We start from the raw sequence: 12027 nt of genomic DNA, 5'->3' as shown, positions 1-12027 counted from the left end.
GTGGTTGAGAATAAAACCTGTTTTTCCCCATCATAACAACTAGTATGTATAAGCAATAAAAGATACTTTTGTCCTATATCAAATTTGTCAATTTGTACATTAAATCCTGTAAAACTAATCCAAGTTTATGACCAAGTGGGAAGTTTGGGGGTTTATTCAGACCAGTAAGGGGTTTGGTCACCAACTAGCTTGGGTTTCCCTGGGAGCCTTGTGACTGTGCAGCTGGGTCCAGAGCTCTGACCCCAACATCCTGTCAGCAAGCCCTCAAGCCTCATCCAGCTTTACCCAAGCTGGTTACTCCTTCCAGTCTGACCTTATAACCATTCCAGCCTCAAACTTGTCCTATTGCAGGGACTAGTATATGGTGGCCACTCAAGTTCCCAGAATATCAGACATTCTTGCACTTTTGGGAATGGAATGGACGAGCCCCCACCTGCATGACCTCGTACATGCTGTGAGTGAGGGGTCACTCCACAAAGGGGACGCCATTTTGAAGAGAACTCTGTCCCCCACTCCACTGGCATGACCATGCACGCAGATCATGCCAGTGGGAGCGGAGCAGCAGACCGTTCAAAATGGCATCTGCTGTCTGATACTGGACAAAACTATGTCCCAGTACCAGATGGAGGACAAATCAAAACCAAAAAAGGACTGTCCAATATAAAACAAGACAAATGGCTTTCATAGACCAGTACCTCTCACTGGACCCTTATAGGGAAAGTGTTAAGTTTGCTGCCTCTAAAAGACAGTAAACACTCCAACTTGTTAGCTTTCCAGACACACACACGCACTTTACTGAACTTATATTGATGCTTTACAGTGATGATTTAGAAAGAAAGTAAATCAAGTTTATTAACAAAAGAACATGGATGAAGTGATACCAAGTAAAAGGGATATAGGAATGGTTACAACAACAACAAAATATGCATCTAAAAGACTAAAACTTAATCTACCAAGATGCAGACTTTGTTCTCTCATTCAAGGTCTCCTTTTCAACTTTCACTGGCCAGGATCCATCACAGCAACCAAATTGTTTAGTTCCTTTGTCTCCTAAGGTGAAAGGTAAAAATGGAGTGTCTCTGTTCCTTATATCCCCAGAGGGTTTGTTCTGGTCTGACAAGTCAGGAAGGCCTCCTGAGGATTCAGTCTCCTGGGTGTCTCCAGGGTGCAGGAGTCATGATAATTTTCTGTGTCTCAATTTCAGGATAACTCCTAGCTGGCTTATCTTGGAGGCTTCATTTACTGCTAATCTGTAAACTGGGGGGAACCCACATTCCACTGTCCAAGACAGACCTGTTTACCTAGGCTAGGCTGACTGGTTTTAAACATGTTGTAGTAAAAGGAGGAACTGATAACTTCACATATAACATTAACACATGCATTTTATAATGATATTTACAACCAGTGTGTCTTTAGTTTTAACATGATACCTCCCAGAATCTCTTTTGGATAAATACCATGACAACAAAATATTGGGCGTAGCCAATTGATTTGATCTGATGAACGCACACAGTAGTTGCAAAGACATAAAAAGCAGCTCACATATATTTGTATAGCTCAAGACACATTAAAAAAGCAACATTCTTTTTCAGGACAAATATTTAAATGTTTGTTTCTGTCAATGCTTAATGTAACTTGTAAAAGCCCAAGTAATTTGGAAAATATCTTAAACATGGAACACAAATATAGAATTGGCATACATAACTCAGTATATGTACAAACACCACAGTGACAGGTGCAATATAATTAGACAAACAATATTCTCCTTAGAAAACACTAACAGCTGTATAGTATACACAACAACATTTTGCTTTCTTCATGTTGTACAGGATGAGGGATTTTAAAGTTATGTTGCAATTTTCCAGCCAGGTCAAAACCCATTGAGGTCAGTGAGATATCTCCAAGGAGGTATTTCCATTACGTCTCATATCCTGATTAATCTATTCTCCCTTCCTATCTGCTCCAATTTCCTGGCCCTGCTATTCACAACCACCAGCACCCAACAAAGCTGCCTTACAGACAGTTAGCTGGCAAAGTCTCTTAGGCAAAGCAAGGTCAATGGAGAACAATTCCTGACTCACATAGTGCCTGAAGGTCATTGCAGATGTCCAGGAATAAAACACCGAAATGTCAAGTTCCAGAAATATTTCAGGAGGGACTATGAAGGCTCTGGGCTAGGTGCGTCACACTCCAGCAACCTTTGGTAGAATAGTTATGGCTCCCAGGAGACGGCTCATCCTCCAACGTAAGTTGTGTTTAGGTCTCAAGATGGAAGCAGCCCCTGTCATAACATTTCCTCCCAGATCTGGACCTTAGCATCCAAAATATGGGTGTTAGCATGAAAACCTCCAAGCTTAGTTACCAGCTTGGACCTGGTATTTGCTGTCACCAGCCAGAAATTATATAGTGCCTAGCTCACTGTGGTCTCCCCAAAACCTTCCCTGGAGGACCCCAAGACTCAGATTCCTTGAGTCTCACAACAAAGGGGAATAAACCAGTTCCCTTCCCCCTCCTTCTCTCCAGGTGTTCCCTCCCTGGGTTCCTGGAGAGACATACAGAAGCAAGCTCCGTGAATCTAAACAAAGGGATTCTACCCTCCCTGTTTCAAGTCCTGGAAACACAAGTACTGAGAGAGCTAATCTCTCTTCCCCCTTACCCAGAGGGTATGCAAAGTCAGGCTTAGTAAATCTAACACAAAGAGATTCTTCCCCCCACCAATTCCCTGGTGAGCTGCAGACTCAATTCCCTGGAGTCCCCACTAAAGAAAAACTCCAACAGCTCTTAAAAAGAAAGCTTTATATAAAAAGAATGAAAAAAGGACATAAAAGGATCTCTGTAATAAGGTGACAATATACAGGGTCAATTGCTTAAGAAAAAAAAAGTGAATAAACAGCCTTATTCCAAAAGAATACAATTTAACACATTCCAGCAACTACACACATGTAAATACAAAAGAAAACAATATAAACCTATTGTCTTACTATCCTTGTACTTACAACTTGGAAACAGAAGATTAGAAAGCCAGGAGATAGAAAAATCACTCTCAGAGCCGAGAGGGTCAGACTCAAGACAAAGAACAAAGAACTCACACCCAAAACTTCACTCCACCCAGATTTGAAAAAGTCTTGTTTCCTGATTGGTCCTCTGGTCAGGTGTTTGGTTCCCTGTGTTAACCCTTTACAGGTAAAAGAACATTAACCCTTACCTATCTGTTTATGATAGCCCCATGGGCCACTCTCCACCTTATAGGGGATCATCTTCAAACCTTTCTTTTCTCTGAACCCAGACATCTGGGTCATATCCAAATTCTGTTGTTTCTTCCTGTTTAATATTTCTGGAGTCCAATATTTCCTCTCTGATATTCAAGATAAAACTCTAGTCAAGCCCCTCAATATCTCAAATTTGATTAGTTGTAACCTCACCCAGTAAGGGCTCCCTGACATCTACACTGCCCCCCTTCTAGCCAGACAAAACCTAGCCACTAAGGTCTTGGCTACACTTGCGAGTTAGTGCACATTAAAGCAGCCCCGGGCGCCTTAGCTCACTCCTCGTCCACACTGGCAAGGCACATACAGCGCTCTGACTCCACAGCTAGAGCTATCGTGGTACTCCACCTCGGTGAGAGGAATAATGTTTGCTGCACCTTGTCTACAACACCCAGGCATCAGCGTGGACGAGATGTTGCATTATTGAGCTCTGATCAGCCTCCAGAAACGTCCCATAATCCCCTTAAGTCAAGTGGCCACTCTCGTCATGGTTTTGAATCACCGTAGGAATGCGACTATGCCCTTTGAAAGCTCTGTTTCTGACGGCGGGCTGCTTATCTGCTCCAAGACAAAGCAACCATTAGAGTGGAATGCTGTGTGTGTCAGAGAGAGAGAGAGAGGTTGTGGTAGGGAGAGGTCTGCTGCTGTCTGAACTTACAAGACAGCATGCTGACATGCTCTTAGCCCCCCAAAAACCCACTCTCTCTCCCCCTACATACACACAACACACACCTTCTCACACTCCACCCCACCACCACCCCACTTGAAAAGAACCTGGAATAGCTGCCCATAATGCACCGCTCCCAATGCCACTGCAAGTGCCGCAAACGTGGCCACGTCAGTGCACTTGAAGCTGTCAGTGTGGACAGACTGCAGTGCTTTCCCTAATGTGCTCTACAAAGGCTGGTTCTACATCTGCAAGTGTAGCCATGCCCTAAGATATCCACTTTACCTGATCTGACAACATAAACCCTGCCTTCCTCTCCTCAACTGCATCAAGTAAAAGCTTTCTGTCCATGCTTCTGCCTAACTCTGCCCCCTCCCTACTTATGATGTTCCCGCAAACTCCTCTCCACTCCACTTACAGTAACTAACTGCCCCACTGGTTTGCTCCTCCCAATACAATTTTCACGCTTTCTTCCACACCAACTCCTATGTCTGAAACAACCTCCTTCAGCTCATGTTCATGACAATGATTAGGTTCTCTATATTCACCTTCCACTCTCCAAATTTTACTGCTCCTGTTGTTGGTAGTTGAAGTCATTATCCATGCTGGCCTAGAGTACAAGATGCTTTAAACTAACACTAACGACTGCACAAAATAATTTTAAGATTTTGTTTCAAACACAATTACTGAAATTCTCAGTTGAACATTGGCTTAATATCCAGTCACAGTATTACTAAAAAAAAAAAAAAAAAAAAAAAAAAAAAAAAAAAAAAAAAAAAAAAAAGGGGTTAGGAGAGATGCTCCACTGATAAGATTCTGATCCTTAAATAGGAATCCCCATATTTCTTACTGGTTTAAGCTCTAATAAATGGTTATTTTAGTATTCGTTTAGATTTTGAATAAATTATTCTTCTGTTGACAATCTGAATAGGATACAAAATTTCTGTTCATTTCAGTTCAACTTTTCAAGTGAATTGTGATTCAAATCAGATGTATTAGAAGTACAATGCAAGTTTAAATGGAGCTTTTCTATCAAACCTAGAGTAAGCCTAGATAAATCAGAAATTTTCAAGTGATTTCAAAATAAACTCTTTCTTTTAGCTCAAAGATTTAATACAAAAAATCTATTTAAATTAGCCACATATTTTCATATTATTCATCTTGACTCAGAAAGCAATAGAATGGAGTACTATAAAATCACCCGAACTAACAAACCAATATGTCAGATCCATTCATGTTAAATGATGTTATAATTCCAGATGCAGTAGAAGCCACACATGCAAAATTACTTAATGAACCTCAGATTCTCAAATAACTTAAATTACTTTATGAAAATATCTAAAGGCAACTGTCTAGACCAGTGCTTCTCAAATTTATTTGATCAGATCTCCCTTCTTTGGGTCTGTTACATCCCCCCTTCCCACACACAACTACATATACCAGCACCAAGCTCTGAAGGCAGTGCTGCACTGCAGCAGCATAGAAATAAAGGTGGCAATGTGAAAAGTGATATTTGTCAATAACACTTTTCACAGCAGACTTAGCACCCATTTTTCCTTGCCTCCTGGATGTACCCGGCCCTTCTGCACGAGCCCCAGCCACCGGGGTGGACAGCTAGAGCTCTTAAAAAAAAAAAGAAAGCACACAGCTCGTGAGTCCTTCGACACATTCCCTAGTCTCCCAAGGGAGGCATGCCCCATAGTTTGAGAATCTCATGTATACACTAAACATTGGCAAAATCCATTTGTTCAAAAATATTTGTTCAAAATCCATTTGTTCAAAATGTTCTGGAACCACAAATCTATTTCTCTTTCCTTTTGAAAAATGCCTCAGTAGATTTTTTCACTTTACAAAATCATCTGCGCACAGAAAAAATTCATCCAGGCATGAAAGGTTTTTTTGTTTGTTTTTAATAATTAACAATCATCAGAACAGAAGTAACAAATCCCTTTCAAATGGTTCCTTTATTTGATAAGAACAAATAGAATCTCAGAGACCAACACCTACAAAATCTCCACCAAGCATTCTCAAAACTATAATACCCGCACGAGGAAATAAGGAAACAGATCAACAGAGCCAGACGTGTACCCCGAAGCCTCCTATTGCAAGACAAACCCAAGAAAGAAACCAACAGGACTCCATGGGCCATCACATACAGTCCCCACCTAAAACCCCTCCAATGCATCATCAGGGATCTACAACCCATCCTGGACAATGATCCCACGCTTTCACAGGCCTTGGGTGGCAGGCCAGTCCTCGCCCACAGACAACCTGCTAACCTGAAGCATATTCTCACCAGTAACTGCACACCGCACCATAGGAACTCTAGCTCAGGAACCAATCCATGCAACAAACCTCGATGCCAACTCTGCCCACATATCTACACCAGCGACACCATCACAGGACCTAACCAGATCAGCCACACCATCACCGGTTCATTCACCTGCACGTCCACCAATGTAATATACGCCATCATATGCCAGCAATGCCCCTTTGCTATGTACATCGGCCAAACTGGACAGTCTCAACGGAAAAGGATAAATGGACACAAATCAGATATTAGGAATGGCAATATACAAAAACCTGTAGGAGAACACTTCAACCTCCCTGGCCACACTATAGCAGATCTTAAGGTGACCATCCTGCAGCAAAAAACCTTCAGGACTAGACTTCAAAGAGAAACTGCTGAGCTTCAGTTCATCTGCAAATTTGACATCATCAGCTCAGGATTAAACAAAGACTGTGAATGGCTTGCCAACTACAAAACCAGTTTCTCCTCCCTTGGTTTTCACACCTCAACTGCTAGAACAGGGCCTCATCCTCCCTGATTGAACTAACCTCATTATCTCTAGCTTGCTTGCATATATATACCTGCCCCTGGAAATTTCCACTACATGCATCCGACGAAGTGGGTATTCACCCACGAAAGTTCATGCTCCGAAACGTCTGTTAGTCTATAAGGTGCCACAGGATTCTTTGCTGCTTTTACAGAATCTTACCTAGTCACTATTGTATATAAATACTACTAAACATACAAACAAAACTCTTCATCTTCAAAGTACTTTAAAAAAATATTTTGTCACAGGTTTATTTAATTCCAAGACCAAAAAAGCCAGTTGTGACCATCTAGTCTGACATCCTGTACAGCACAGGCCAACAGAACGGCCCTCAAAATAATTTCAACAGCATATCTTTTAGAGAAACAGCACTGAATCTTGATTTACAAATGGTCAGTGATGAATAATCCACCCTGAGACTTGGAAATTGTTCCAATGGTTAACTACCCACACTGTCAAAAATTTGTGCCTCATTTCCAGTTTGAATTTATCTAGTTTCAGTTTCCAGTCATTAAAATATGTTACACCTTTCTCTGCTAGATTGACTAACCCATTTTTAACTATTTGTTCCCTATGTAGACACTTACAGAATGTAATCAAATCACCCTTTAATCTTTGTTAAGTTTAACAGATTCAGCTCCTTGAGTCTATCATTATATGGCAAGTTTTTTTAATGTTATAATAGTTCCCGTTGCTCTTCTCTGAACTGTCTCTAATTTGTAGGCAGTGTTGTGGCAGCGTCGGTCCCAGAATATAAGAGCTCTGTATAGCTCAAAAGCTTGTCTCTCTCTCACTAACAAAAGTTGGGCCATAAAAGATTTCACTCACCTTGTCCCTCTTCAGTTTGACAACATCCTTCTTGAATTGTGGACACCAGAACTGGACACAGTATTCTAGCAGCAGTGCCAGAGAAAAAGATAAAAACTTCTCTCTCTACTTCTACTCAAGATTACCTTGTTTACATATCCCAGCATTGCATTAGCTCTTTTGGCCACAACATCACACAAGGCGCTCATGTTCAAGTGATTATTCACCACAACCACCAAATCTTTTTCAGCATCACTCCTTCCTAGAACAGATTCCCCGCACTCCTGTAAGTCTGGCCCACATTCTACTTTGTTCCAAGCTGTACACATTTGCATTTAGCCATATTAAAATACATATTTATTATCTGCAACCTCTTTACAAAGCAATCTAAATCGCTGTGAATAAGTGACCTGTCCTCTTTGTTATTTACCACTCTCCCAATTTTTGTATCATCTGCAAACTTTATCAGTGATGATTTTGTATTATCTTCCAGGTTATCAATAAAGATGTTAAATAGTAAAGGGCCAAGAACTGATATCTGAGGGACCTCACTGAAAACAGATCCACTTGCTGACTATTCCTCATTTACAATTACATTTTGAGAACTATCAGTTAGCCATTTTTTAATCAATTTAATGTGTGCTATGTTAATTTTATATAGGTCTAGTTTTTAAATCAAAATGCAGTACCAGGTCAAACAGAAGTCTAACTATATTATATTAACACTATTACTTTTATCAATCAAACCTTTAATCTCATCAAAAAAGATACCAAGTTAGTTAGATGGGATCTATTTCCATAAATCCATATTGATTTGCATTAATTATGTTATCCTCCTCTAATTCTTTATTAATCTAATCCCATATCAGTCACTCCATTATCTTGCCTGGGATGTCAGGCTGACAGGCCTATCATTTCCTGGGTCATCTTATTTACCATTTTAAAAAATTGTCACAACATAAGCTTTCTTCCAGTCTTCTGGAACTTTCCCAGTGTGCCAAAACTTACTGAAAATCAACATTAGCAGCCCAGCGAGCTGCTCAGACAGCTCTTTTAAAACTCCTGAATACTAGTTATTTGGACATGCTGATTTAAAAATATCTAAAACTGGTGGCTTCTAACATCCTCTAGAGATACCAATGGATTGGAAAGAGTTATCATAATCATATGATGAGACTATATCATTTGTTTTTCCCCAAATACAGCACAGAAATATTTGGTGAACACTTCTGCCTTTTCTCCATTTTTAGTGACTCAAATTTCTTGCATTTTAAACACTCCTGTGATATACTCCCTTTCTGCAAGTGGCAGTGGACAAACCAGGATTGCAACGCCATTGTTTTACAGTACTCTGCTCATGCCCCTAAATCAGGTTTTTCTCTTACAATAGTAAAGGAATGCCACACATGACATGCATGAAAACTAAAGATTCTAGGAAATGTCTGCTGAGGTAATTGTGTTAAGATACTACCATGACTCGTTGTTTCCAGCATAAATAGCATGTGGTGCCAACTACTATTTCATACTCAATAGTTTAATAAATATATTGTGTAGATAGAGTTATTTCTATTTGTATGCTTGGAAGAAGTTCTAATTAAGATGTGTGTTAGACACTGTGTGCATTTTTTGTTTTATTTGGTATTTATTGTTCTGTACTTTCATATCAATTGTTCCATGTTATGGCATTTTAACAAGGATATTAAGTTTTAGGTATCATAGTTTTAATTCAATTGTGTTTGTATGGCCCCAGGCAAAATAAAACTCTGTGATAAAACTACTGCAATTGCAGATATACCTCACCACTGCCACGAATACCATCAGAACCTCCCATTCAAACTTGATTTTTTTTTCTTTTCTCAAAAAGGGAATTTTAACTTCATTCATTTATGAGAAAAATAAAAGTGATTTAACATTTCTTACATGTTATATTTGTAGCTTTATATCTCTTCCCACTACAAAGTTATTCTGATTTCTTCTAATAAAGCAAGTTACCAGAAGCAAGGATATTTAACAGCAACTGAAATTCAAGGAACCTGTCAGGGTTCCCCTTCTCTCCAAACAGAGGAACTTGCACAAGGTCTCCTCAAATTACTTTTAAAAACCATTATAAGCATCACATCTTGGTTAATCTCCCTTTAGGACAGTATAAAAGAATTTCAACCATTATCCCCAATACTCTCTTCCTAAGACATCACTATCCCGGTCTCTAATTTAAAAAAAAAAATCAGCTTTAAGTAATTTTGACTTTTCTTCTTTATTTTTAAATAACTTGACTGTTTGTGGGGGACAATTTCTGGCTTATTTAGTAAATAAAATTGATTTTAAAAAATACTATAAATTTTCCTAAATATAGCAATGCATATGACAAAATATGTCACAAAATATGTATTTGTTTTATGGATTGAATAATATCTGGTTAAGACGTGGTCTTAGATCTGAAATGATAAGTTTTACTAACATTTTAACTGCTACTAAAATCTACATAGCTCTGTTAAAAATCCATCAAAAATGGCAAAAAATAATCAGCGTGTCTGATAAAGCTACCAATTTAAAGGCTCAATTCTGGAACAGTTGTACAAACAAAATGTTCACTGGCTTCAACGCCTGAAAGATTGGATTATGTGTGTTTATATATAATAGGTGACTCATTCCCCCATTACTTCTGTAAATAAAAAAAATGACCCACTTAATTTCAAAGTCTTTTTCTCTAGTAGTTTTATTACGCCTAATTTATTCTATGGCATCTATCTGTGTAGTAACCGAATACCAATAGGAAACATACTTGCCACAGAGGCAGATCTGGAAAGATTATTCAGTAGACATTCCTCCTATATAATACCTATGTTTATGCCAAAGGCCGCACCTCTTAAAGTGTGTATGATTTAAGCATCATTGAAAAGACGTTGAAAAGAAGAATTGTGCATACATTCATGAGCATTTACATACAGCAGAATTAAGGCTGATGCAATACAATGCAGTTCCTTAAATCTGCATTAAAAACTAGCAGACTCACAACAGATTAAACCGTTCTACAATAGAATTCCTAATGTCAGGGGCAAAATCAACCCATCAGAAATGCAGCCACTTATGCTGTTAGGCTACATTGTAATACATTGTTCAAATGAATTTTTCATAGTACAAGCATGTTTTGGACACTGTACACTGATTTTGTATGCTTATCTACTAATTATTATAAAAACTATCATTTTAAGTCTGTTTCCCAGACATTAAAATGAATTTTTCAGGACAAGCTAGTCTTCCCCACGCCTAACCCCAGTCTTACAATCACTCCAGTCAAATCCTCTCATTTGTCCTGAACTCCTTAATTCTGCTCCTCAGAAGCAACATCCTCAACTGAACAAGCTGTGAAGGGGTAAGAAGATTGCTAGGTAACCTCCAATTGTGCTAGCTCTGCAATGCATTTCATCTTCGCTACAAAGTCTATTCACTGATTAGTTCTGAGAACAAACTCCATGCTTCTCTCCATTCTATCTCCTAACAAACAAAAGTAATAAACAGAGAGAACAAACTGTTTTAGGAACCATGGAGTACTTAATCTCATATTTAAAAAGTTATTGAGCATTAAGCGAACCACACCCCACATTTACTTTGGATATTTCCTGCAAAAGTAGGTATGTAGTTAAAATGAATAAATCCGCAGTTTCACGCCATAATCTCTTTCTCCTGTTGAAATAGTGACTTGATAGATAGGCAAGGTACAAGTTTCCTCAGCAGTTAACAGAGAACGTCATACTACTCTTTTTCATCATCTCCCCATCAACACCCAGCTTCCAATATATTCATCAGTTTGTACAGTTTTCGTATGGTTTATTTGGCGAGGGCACAGACAGAAGAACAGATTACAATGTTATAGTTTACACTATCATCGAGTGGCTAGATTAAGTGATATGATTACACAGGTGCAACATATTTATTTTCTTTCTTTTTTTTAAAGGCAGCTTTGTAATACATAGCTGTGTATTCATTACGGTATCTGTGTGCTTATACATTATCCCATAGCCAGACTTTATCTAGTTGGTTTGCAAGATCCCTCTTTATGATCCCTGGCATATGAGGCATACCAAGTACAGTCAGAAGGAGGAGGGGTAGTGCAAATCCTCACTATACATAATGTGGGCTATGCCTTAAAGGCACAAATTATCTTTCATATAATAATGTTTATATTAAGAAATAAAATCCCATTGAAATTGTATTAGCCTACTATTTGTTGTTTTTGAGTAGTGTGATACAGCATGGCCAGAGGGCAGCAGGAGAGTGTTAGCAGGCAGCCTAATTCCCTGCAAGGGGAGGAAGGTTTGCTATAGATTAACTAGAGCACCTGAAGCCAATTAGGGCACCTGAAGCCAATTGGGGCACCTGAAGCCAGTCATGTGATAAAAACCCCTGCTTCAGTCAGACAGTGTGGGAGTTGGAGCAGAGCGTGTTTTGA

The 12027-nt window shown here is 39.1% G+C and overlaps 1 protein-coding gene across 4 annotated transcripts in view; it reads right to left on the bottom strand.

The window, feature by feature from the left end:
• The window catches only part of DIAPH3 (diaphanous related formin 3), a 555175-nt gene that overhangs the window by 219275 nt on the left and 323873 nt on the right, over positions 1-12027 (bottom strand). The window lies entirely within an intron of this gene.

This window comes from Gopherus flavomarginatus, chromosome 1 (assembly GCF_025201925.1).
Source record: "Gopherus flavomarginatus isolate rGopFla2 chromosome 1, rGopFla2.mat.asm, whole genome shotgun sequence".
Taxonomy (NCBI): domain Eukaryota; kingdom Metazoa; phylum Chordata; order Testudines; family Testudinidae; genus Gopherus; species Gopherus flavomarginatus.
The sequence above is the reverse complement of the archived record's forward strand: the minus strand, read 5'-3'. Positions and strand labels throughout refer to the sequence as shown.